General features: G+C 28.7%; 1 long non-coding RNA gene across 1 annotated transcript; it reads left to right on the top strand.

Annotated features, from left to right (window-relative positions):
• Window positions 1–7977: 7977 nt before the first annotated feature.
• Window positions 7978–9217, top strand: LOC149951426 (uncharacterized). The gene is made up of 3 exons (XR_016480095.1): window positions 7978–8027; window positions 8732–8973; window positions 9135–9217. It is a non-coding gene; the product is annotated as an uncharacterized LOC149951426 (long non-coding RNA).
• The last annotated feature ends 2794 nt before the right edge of the window (window positions 9218–12011 follow it).

The raw sequence follows: 12011 nt of genomic DNA, 5'->3' as shown, positions 1-12011 counted from the left end.
GGTGGAAAAAACCATGGAAGTACGATTTTCCACACGGTTTTTAACAGGAAAACAATAGGTGGAAATACTATCAAGCTTCGTTGATGGCGATAAATACCAGTGACAAAACGTTTTTGATTTCACATTTCGAAATGAATATCTTCGGAAACGAAGCCTGTATTTATAATTGTCAATTTTCTGTTCCGATTCAGTACGTTCTCATTATTTCAAGAAAGTAATAGGCAGTCTTCAATATGAAAGTATTTCAATTTTCAATAGACCGGAACAGAGAACCTATGAGCAACAAACACAGCGGGGGAAATTCGGAAATTGTCTTCCCCTTTTCCGTAAAACGTTCAGCTTAAAGATTCGTGCAATGAAATTTGTACACAACATTGCGTTAGCGTGTTTAAAGGCTAGCTGCGTTCTCCTTGTGTTTGTTGCTCCGAGCTAAAAACCAGCTGTTGAAGGAGATTCCGAGCAGTCGCTATCTGGCAGTTACACGCAGCGCCAAGTTAGTTTGCGACATATGTCTGAACTTCATAATCAAGTTCCTATTTATTTAGTATGTATGTATGTGTAAAGTTTAAAGAAGAGGCATTCTAATTTGAAAAAGATCTTAAACCCTTTCTTCGTTTTTACAATTAACTCGTAGGTACCATACGGTAATTATTTCACTGCACAAACAAATCATTTTTGATGAGGAAAATATCAGGTTTTAGCAGATTATTTCGGTTTTGTAGAGTTGCGATTCGTGACACGTCTTGTCATTGCACACAGAGAAAGTAGAAACATGTGTGATACGTATTGAATCAATTACCTTTTTCAGCACTTGATGATATTTACTAACGCGTTCTATAGTTACGTAGTAGATGATGTTCGTGTAATCATTTTTGGGGTCAAAATTCTGATGTGTGTTTTGATAGGCTACACTTACGATGTTAGAGAAACACTAGAAATTTCAAAATTATTGCTTATTGAATAAAATGAATTTCAACTGTGAGAAGTGTGTCGTCGCAATGTTTATAAAATATATATTGACCTCTGAGAGTCATGAAGTCGAGGCTTAACTGTTCAAGTAATTGAGATCAAAAACTTATTTCCCACACTTTGATTGTTTTATTGTGTTCGTAAGTTTGTTCATTTCAAAAGGTCAATTATGAATGATTAAAACAAAGTTAGCAGATGCTTTTTTTTATTAGTTCATATTCTCTTTAAGGGCAGACGACGCTATGACGTAGAGGAAATGAATCTTCACAATATAGAGGGAAGGGAATTTTTACTCACTGACTTTCCGAAGCGATCTATTATTTTATGGAATCAATTTTTAACATATTTAAATAAAATCTGATATTGACTTCTGGCCAGTATACAACGTTTTAAATATAACGTTTTGGGCAAATTAGGGCCCTTAAACATTGGGAGCTCAAAGCCGAATGTAACTCTAAACGCTTAAAGCCTCAGAGTTAATAAAATGGTTCTTCACTTAAAAGTATTTTTTATTCCATAGTCAAGCGGTATATGGAGCAATTCTGTTCATGTCAAAATTAGTGTTTGCAAATATATGCTGCGAGAAGTGCCTTACAAGGAGAGTACCCGAGGTGTTTATTGCCGATTTAGTTCAAAGTCGGCCGTAATGTGGACCTATATGAGATATGAAATTTTCCAAAAGGAGACGTTGCACTACCCATTCGATTTGACATGGCAACCGAAAATGTTTTTTACCACTTACAACCAAAATAAGATTTTTCCCTTATTTTACCCAAAATTTGTTACAAATTTACCCTAAAAATGTTTCAATTTACCCAAAATTTGTTACAAATTTACCCTAAAAATGTTTCAATTTACCCAAACTTGATGAAATTTACCTAAATGTGGTCCAAATTACACAATTCGTGATTTTCAAAATTTTTCAAAATTTTCGTAGCTAGGACCCTGTGAAACCGAGAAAATCCCATGCTTTTTTAAATGGAGATTTTATTGTTTTAAGTGATCAAAAACATTTTCGGTTGCTATAGCAAAACGAATGGGTAGTGCAAAGTCTCCTTTTGGTAAATTTCATATCTCATATAGGTCTACATTACGCCCGACTTTGAACAAAATCGGCAATAAACACCTCGGGTACGCCGGGAGTAGTGGCTCACTCCTGTAATCCCAGGCGTCCGGGAGGCAGAGTTTGTGGATGGCCGTGTGAGGCCTACCACCAATCCCCCAACGGGTGGTCGGAATACTTCCGCCACGGGTGTCCCCACCCCTGTCCCCACGTATCCCCCCGTTGGCGTGGCCGTTACACATATCTCGCCCTGATTAATCAGTTATTGTGTTTGGTGTCTAAGGCCTTGGGTCGACACCGATGTGTGGATGTCAAAAAAAAACACACCTCGGGTACTCTCCTTATTAGTGCACTATTGGAAATATGATGGTTGCGTCAGTAAATGTCTAGTTTAGTTACTTAGAATCTGGGGGAGTGGGAGTTTCCAAAAGAAACGTTTACAGGAGTGTTTATGAACAGTTTATTCAATTTAATTAAGGATTGTGGTTGTCACAATGAACTTTTTGGGATTTAGGCTAGAGCTGCCTAAATCGAAAAAAGTTAATTTTACCATGGGAATACGACCAGAGTGACTATGTTGAGAGTCTCGATTTGATGATGTTCTAACTCTTCGTCAGAACGAAAGAGATAAATAAAAACGTCACCAGGGAACCAATGATTTAATTTTGTCTGGGGGGAAGGAGCTAATTCTTCGAGCAACGTTAAGAATCTTCTCAGCATACATGTAGTCATTATCCCTTAGTTGAATTAAATATTTTCATGATATACGTATGATTTCCATTTTATCTCGCCGTTTCTTTAGTAGGTGGCACTCTACGTACCGAAAAAGTAAAAGTTCATTTCTAAAGTTACGTTTAAAGTAGTGTTGTCATTTTACGGAAAATTTTCCGCCGAAAAAGACCGAGGACTTTTTTCTGGAAAATTTTCCGTATTTTTCAGAAAAATAAATAAAAAAAGTTTTCATTCCATGATTAGTCTAATGTATTGTTTGCAAATTTAGATAAAGCGGTATTTTCGCCTAATTTTTTCGAATCTGAAAGTAAAACTAAACCTCTAGACTAGTTTAAACTGATTAACAATGTAACACTATTAATGTTTTGTAGTATGTTTACTGTTATTAGACATTTTATATCGATAAAAAGTTCAAAACATAAAAATGCTTAAAAAGTAATTTATGTTTATTTTTTTTATTTTTCCGATTTGCGGAATATCTTGTGGAAATTTTTCCGCATTTTATTTTTCCGGAAAATTAACAACACTAGTTTAAAGTAATTCAATTTTCCTAACTCTTTCTGAACTGATATAATATTTAAATAAAAACTTCATTTGGTTTATCGCAATGGACGCGAATCAATTCCGAAAGTGCTCCAAGCTGCCATATTAACATTCAACGTCTTTCTTTCCAGACCATTTAAGGCGCTCGCGCAACAAGAATAGTCGACGCCCAAACCTTTTCGGGGTTCAGTGTCGACCTTGATCTTCAAGACCGATGCGTTTCATTTCGATTAACAAAAAATCCATGTTATAAAAAATAAGGGAGGGTCCGAATAAAAACAAACTACCGTTACAAGTTGAAATAAAAAAAAGGTAATTTTATTGGATACGTTAAAAATCAAGGTTAAGCAGTGGCTCACAGATTGAAAATTATTACCCTGTTACCAACCCTGTCATTATTCAAAGACGACCTTCGAGGCCAAATTAAAAGGAAACTAAATAAAAAAGTTGTACCGTCTATAAGTATTAGTAAGCAAATTACAAAATAATAGTTGTTACGTTTTCGCAAGTGTTTAAACTGTAATAAATAAAATAAACACCGAATCTTAGGTGCTGTAAATATCTAGAACGAATGCTTAAATGTGACTTAAAACGCCAATGTTAAATAATTTTTATGAAATAATTATAAGTTTATGAATCGGAAATGTAATCCAAAGATATTTTGAGTTATTATCTGTTTATCAAAATAGAACAACAATTTATTTAAAAACTGTCAATTTGTATTGTTTTGAGTTGGTTTGCCAAGTTTAAGTTTTTTTAGGGGGTTAATGAAAATTGCACTGAACAAATTCGGTTATTCATACCATAGTTTTATCTCCAAAAACACTATTTTACCAAAACCCCAATGGTTGGAAAATTTATCAAAAAATGACGTACATTCACAACTTTTTCCCTAAAATTAAACGGTTTTATAGATCATATTGATCAGACAGACAGCGAAATCGATATTACTAGGTGAACAACGTCTTCACATTTTAGTCGAAACATATCAGAAGCAGCTCACGTGAAACCCAATGTGATAATAAAACGGATATACAAAATTGAATATTAATTATGTAAAGTTTATGAATAATTTATTCGTCACTTGAACTTAGTTCGTGTATCGTTTGGTAGATGGCGCTTTTCTTCAAATGTTCAAATGGCAATACTATTCCGCATTTAAATTCTTGGCGATTTAAATGTAGCTACGTGGATTGAAAAAGCTATTTGCGAAAGGGGTAACAATCGAATGACAAAAGGTTGTCAGATAAGCGCTAATCTGTTGATCTGAAGTTGTATTTTACAAAATACGATTATCTGATAACCAATCGGATAAACATATTTACAGTTGATTTGTAACGCGCCAACAGATCACGAATTCGCTTAAAGTAAAGTAATAGCATTAAACAAAGTTTAAAGTTTATTTTTAGTTTTTTTTCCGCCGATTTTTCGATTACCTTTCTTAGGCCTATTGAAAGAGTGTTCTTTACAATGCTTAAAGGAAGTTTAAAGATTTTCCATGGAAAATTAACTATTATTTTACAAGAGGGGAAATGAAAATTGAGATTATTAATATCATAGTATTTATTTCCCAAGTTTGTTCAGCGAGGTCCATTTCATGGACACAACGCGACATTTTTCGCCAAACATTCGTTTTATCAGGGAAAACTTTACACAAACACTTTTGTGGTATAAGTTTTGAAGATATATAATACATATTATATATTATATATTATATATTATAATTATATATTATATATTATATATTATATATTATCTATTATATATTATATATTATATATAATATATTATATATTATATATTATTTATTATTTATTATTTATTATTTATTATTTATTATTTATTATCTATTATGTATTATATATTATATATTTTATATTATATTTTAAATATTATACAATATATATTATATTAATATTATACAATATATATTATATTAATATTATACATTATATATTATATTAATATTATATAGTATATATATAATATTATATATTATACATTATTTATTACATTGCTTTTCGAGTGACTCTGAAAATTCTACTTTATAACTTTTCCCCAAAATTATATGAAAAAAATTTCGTAAAAAATATAACCTTTATTTATTTTCTTGGTATAAGGTGCATTTTTTCCCTAAGGGTAAGAAATAAGCATTAAAATCTGCTAACGTTTAAAATAATTAATCAAATTTAATTAAATAACGCAAATAATGTATTTTTTTACTACGGTCCTAAAAAAATCAAATCCGGTGGGGAATAGCAGATCATATTTTCTGCGGATTGTAAGAACATAAAATAAATTAATCCTACTGTAAATTAGTGTCAGAAAAGACGAAATTTTGTAAATTACATTACATTAATTCATTGATAAACCAACATTTAACAAATGACAGTTTCTGGATTCCCATCAACTTTCACGGGGTTGATTTCTGTTAGCTTGGTTAACTGATAGTTGAACAATGAATATTAAGATGGCGCCACGTTTGCCGTTGCTAATCGTAATGACACGCGGTTTTTTGTAAATTAAATTAATAACCAATATTTCTTAACGAAACTTAAACAGATAATTTAAAAGAAATAAATAACTACCATCAATTCAGAAATATTGAAAATAAAGAAAGATTAATTGATTTAAAATAACTTTAGTACACTACTTAAGTAAATACAGTGACCGACGCGCCATCTATTATCGAAAAAGTGAAGTGCTTTGTATGTAATCCCCTTTTCTAATTAGTTTCTGCTTTTGAAAATAAACCATAGATGGCACCACAGTAATTACTGAAATAAAGAAAAACATTCCTGTAATTAAACTTTTAATTTTATTATATTTTTTTATTATTATCTGTTATTCCAACTTGTTCTATTCAGTCTTAGCAAAAGGTACAACTAGACTGGTCTTAGCAGGAAAACACAAGTCTATATTGTATCACAAATATTATTATAATTATATAATAATAATTATAATAATAATATAATTTTAATTTTAATTTTAATTTTAATTTTAATTTTAATTTTAATTTTAATTTTAATTTTAATTTTAATTTTAATTTTAATTTTAATTTTAATTTTAATTTTAATTTTAATTTTAATTTTAATTTTAATTTTAATTTTAATTTTAATTTTAATTTTAATTTTAATTTTAATTTTAATTTTAATTTTAATTTTAATTTTAATTTTAATTTTAATTTTAATTTTAATTTTAATTTTAATTTTAATTTTAATTTTAATTTTAATTTTAATTTTAATTTTAATTTTAATTTTAATTTTAATTTTAATTTTAATTTTAATTTTAATTTTAATTTTAATTTTAATTTTAATTTTAATTTTAATTTTAATTTTAATTTTAATTTTAATTTTAATTTTAATTTTAATTTTAATTTTAATTTTAATTTTAATTTTAATTTTAATTTTAATTTTAATTTTAATTTTAATTTTAATTTTAATTTTAATTTTAATTTTAATTTTAATTTTAATTTTAATTTTAATTTTAATTTTAATTTTAATTTTAATTTTAATTTTAATTTTAATTTTAATTTTAATTTTAATTTTAATTTTAATTTTAATTTTAATTTTAATTTTAATTTTAATTTTAATTTTAATTTTAATTTTAATTTTAATTTTAATTTTAATTTTAATTTTAATTTTAATTTTAATTTTAATTTTAATTTTAATTTTAATTTTAATTTTAATTTTAATTTTAATTTTAATTTTAATTTTAATTTTAATTTTAATTTTAATTTTAATTTTAATTTTAATTTTAATTTTAATTTTAATTTTAATTTTAATTTTAATTTTAATTTTAATTTTAATTTTAATTTTAATTTTAATTTTAATTTTAATTTTAATTTTAATTTTAATTTTAATTTTAATTTTAATTTTAATTTTAATTTTAATTTTAATTTTAATTTTAATTTTAATTTTAATTTTAATTTTAATTTTAATTTTAATTTTAATTTTAATTTTAATTTTAATTTTAATTTTAATTTTAATTTTAATTTTAATTTTAATTTTAATTTTAATTTTAATTTTAGTTAATTTCATTATATTTCATTTTATTTTATTTTTATTTGTATTCATTTTTTTAGGCTAATACCATTATTGTTAGTTTATTACTTATGGTAATACGAACGGAAGATTACGTTAAGCAACACCCTCTAGATGTTTGATGAAATTGTCAAAAACCTAGGCGTTCCCATTCGTAACATCGTCTACTTAACCTCCTATATTTATCTACAAAATCCGAACCACAATACATCGTTTATTACCCTCAACAATACCCGTAAACTGTCCAAAGATATATCTCATCTCATTAAACATTTTCATAAAACTGTGAAATGAATAAGTTAGTTGTATCATTAAAAACCATCAAAATTTTGTATCTAGTTTCGTGAAGGTATGAAACTACCAAAATATCTACAATTATGTTAAGAACTTAAGATCTTAGGATATTACTAGATATTTTTTTGTAAACGGTTATTATATTGTGAGAGCACATTCCAAGGACTCGTAACCCCACCCAGAGCTTTGGCATATTTTTGAGCTAAAAGGCGGATTCGACCATTGACTATTACAACTGACAGGACTGCCGATTATTACCCGAAAACTCAAAGGATGGCTCTCTTGCAAAGGGGTATAAATATGAGGCTACTGCCGCACCAACAGGTAGTTCATTTTCGTCTGCAGAACGACAATTAACGCTATTTTCAACCATGAAGGCTATGGTGAGTATAGCTACGAATGTTTTTAACCAAACACCCAGTTAAGAAATTTAGTGTAAGTTTAAATTACGAATTGATATGACTGCATAAATTCGACGGGGTAGATTCTTAAATAATCAGGTGTACATATCGTAGATGTAGGCTTTCCAAATTATGCAAATTTTATAAGAAATGACTAGAAATATTAGAAAGTTCTTTGAAAATCAAGTATCAATTGACTAACTGAATCGCTTATTTAGAATCTGTAATATATAATAAATACATGATAATGCGAAAGATAATACCATTTGTATTGGGCGATCACACTTTGACCAAGTAATAAACGCCGGACAGCTGCAAGAGTGGCGCCATCTCTAGATTCAGTGCGGAACTATTAAATAACAAAGCTCTGTAAATTCTCAAATATTTCGATTGATTATTTGGTTCAGAAACGAATCTATAGATGGCGCTAGTGCAATTTCGATTTTTTTTGTAGTGAAACAGAGGGAGACAAAGATTCAAATAAGCCAATCGCGTTGATCTGAATAACTATTTTAAAACTCGGCTCCTCCTAGTGGTTTAAATCGGCAACGTTCTTTTAATTAATCATACATAAAAATATACGACTGTTAAAATTTAAAATTAATAATGAATAAAATTAGTATTAACATTGTATTGCTATTCTATTATATTGTATATCAATTAATTAATTTAATTTCACGTATTAGTTTGCTCTCGTTTTCTTGGCTTTGGCCGCTGTTGCTTACGGAGGAGCTGTCGTCAGCTACAGCGCTCCACTGTTGAGCCACGGATTGGTCGCCCCACTGGCCACCACCCACTTGGCTGCCCCCTTGGGTTTGAACTACGCCGCCTACCCATACGCTTACTCCCACCATCTTGGTCTTGGCGGTCTTCGACTTCTTTAAACTGGACAACGGACATTGATTGACAGCACCATCTGGATCATTCTGTAAGATATTTACCGATAACTGATATTTACCGATACCGATATTATACTGATATAATGAAATAAAAAACCACGTAACTAGAGTTACTTGGTTTTTTCCTTTAAGGAGTGATTTTACAAGTCATCTTTAAAAATTAAATTACTTTTTTTTCTATAATTTACAGGTTATCTTTGAATTAATTTACTTTTTCAAAATGGCAACTCGAAAAAACTTTAACTTCGTCGATTAACTCCAGAAAATCTATCAACATATACTCTTTCATCTGTATTTTTTCACGATATACAAATGGAATAAAATTTAAAAAATATTTTATTTGTTCTATTTACTCAAATATAAATTAAATATTATTTTTTTTTAAATATAAGGTGAATTGATACCCATACAATTGATATAACTTTATTTACTTAGGCCTAAGGTGGTGCTGATTATTATTGTATTATTATTATTTATTTTTCGTTTGAAATTGAACAATAAGCTTCATCATTGTGTGGCGAAGAGGAAAATGTAGTATTATTCTAAATATAAAACCTAAAACTTCGTATAAAACAATTAAAGGGAATATAACCTCAGGTATTTGGTGTGGAACACCAACGCTTGCAGCTCTGGCCGCTCTTGCCTTTGGCTTTAAAAATGTTTGGCGCCACTGTACAGGGACATTTAAAAAAATTGAAGGGGTCTTCCATAAAGATAGCTTTGCAGGTTATATTCCCTTTAAGAATTGGTAATAAGGGTCTTCGTCGTGTAGTTAACATCAAAGAATAGTATCTTACAGTTGTAGCATAGATTTAAACTAAACCCTATTTATTATTAATTAAATTAACATTTAAATGGTGAATTTCCAACATCATAGTGTAGAACCTAACCGTAAGCATCATATATAGATTCAAAGAAACCCTATCTATCATTTATCCAATTGTTAATTTACTTTTTATATACCATTCTTTAAAATATTCTTAAACATACTTAAGACTGCGAATGAACCCTATTTTTTAATAATACGAGTATAATTAAAATAATATGAAGCAGCCTGAGGGGGGAGATAAATCGTGAAAATTGTAATTAAAGACGCTAGAACAACCGTGACTCTAAAATCCACTTGAATCAAAAGTGGAGATAGCGCGTTTTCAATGGAGGAGACGAAAAACCACGCCAATATATCATCGGGTATACAAACGCGAAGTTCAAGTTGAAATTCAGTGAAAATTGCTGTTAAACTTTCAAGGTTAAAGCGATAGACGCTGCCCTACAGGCCTACTGCTGGTATTTCAGTGAAACGTGAAAAAAAAACTGAACCCTTTTTACCCAGTACGGTAGAAAAAAAATCTAACTATAATGTATAATAGTTTTAGAAATGAGGCACCACACCCTATCATTACGGTTTTTACAGTAGACTCGAAACCGCGAGAATACCTAAGCCCACGGGCAAGTTCCTTCGCTGCCTAATGCGAGCCCCTATGGTAAGTTACTTCAGTAGGTAAGGTGTATTGTAACTTCGTTTATTATCTTATGAACAGACGAAAATTATAAGTTTGTTACAGTCTTCGAATTTGAATAGGAAAATAAATTCGTTTCCTGTTCTGCAAAACCCCGTCACTTAGAAAACTTAATTACCTTCTGCGTTTTAAAAACAAAGCTTAGAATTGATGTACTGAACACTTAAACGAAATTTACGCGTCAATTTACAAGAGTTCTATTTGAGCAATTTTAGGGTGGTAATACGCAACACAGTATTGAATTGGCAATAATACTGCTAGAATTACAATTACGATTTCGGTTGCCATGGTTACGCGAGAACTGTTCTGATAAGACTGTACGAAATTCATTTTTATAATTAGGTGGTAGCGCCATCTATATTTTATAAAGTTATATGGCTAAAAATTAATAATTATTAGCAAACTCACCGTAACTTGAGTTAAAAAGGATCGTGTTGACAGAATAAAATTATTTTTAAACAACTTCAAAGGTTTGTTTGTTACGAGAAAACATACATTTCAATTTCGCATCAGATTCGCGAAAAAATTCAATTGCAATATAGTTGCCACCACTAGAGACAGATGCCGCCACGGTAGATCGATAAAGTTGATAGAGTCTCCTTATTGAACGAAATTGGTCCCGCGCCAGCCAGATTTAGTTGTACCTCTATTTATTCCCAACTCAATGCAACACAGGCTCTAAAATAAAACCGAAAACTTTTGAATTTCATGTTATAATTAAAGAATGTGAGATGCGTGTTAAGTAACAATAAAATTATCTGACAAACTAATACTAGATTTTCAAATTTTGTTAAACGATTTAACACATTTACTCAAACGAGAGTAACATCAAAGAATATTTGGTCACTCTTTAAATGGGTGGACATTTCCACTAACTTTTAACAAATGATTAATTTAATTTAACTAATTTTGAAAAAAATATTTCAGTAAATTTAACTAATTTGGAAAAAATGTTTCGGTTAATTTAACTTAAATTAACTGAAACATTTTTTTCCAAATTAGTTAAATTCACTGAAATATTTTTTTTCAAATTAGTTAAATTCACTGAAATAATTTTTTCCAAATTAGTTAAATTTACTGAATTTTTTTTCAAAATTAGTTAAATTATTTAAAAATGTTTAAGTGAATTTCATTATTTTGGAAAAAATATTTCATTAAATTTCCCTAATTTGGAGAAAAAAACGTTTCATTGAAAATCACCAATTTTTAAGAAAATATTGTGAATTTCTCTAAATTTTAAAAAAATTATTTGGTGAATTTCTGTAATTTCTAAAAAAAATTGGTGAATTTCGGTAATTCCTTAAAAAAATATTCGGTAAATTTCTGTAATTTCTAAAAAAAAAATATTCGGTGAATTTCTGTAATTTCTATAAAAAGTATTCGGTGAATTTCTGTAATTTCTATAAAAAGTATTCGGTGAATTTCTGTAATTTCCAAAATAAGTATTCGGTGAATTTCTGTAATTTCCAAAAAAAACTTATTCGTTGTAGTACGTACTTTAAATTGGGTTATTGATTTGCCTAGATGTCGGTAACCAAGAACCTTAA

This window comes from Leiobunum rupestre, chromosome 3 (genome assembly GCF_980474605.1).
Source record: "Leiobunum rupestre chromosome 3, qqLeiRupe1.1.hap1, whole genome shotgun sequence".
In the NCBI taxonomy this organism is placed as follows: domain Eukaryota; kingdom Metazoa; phylum Arthropoda; class Arachnida; order Opiliones; family Sclerosomatidae; genus Leiobunum; species Leiobunum rupestre.
Note: the sequence above shows the minus strand (reverse complement) of the source record. Positions and strands in the feature narration are given on the sequence as shown.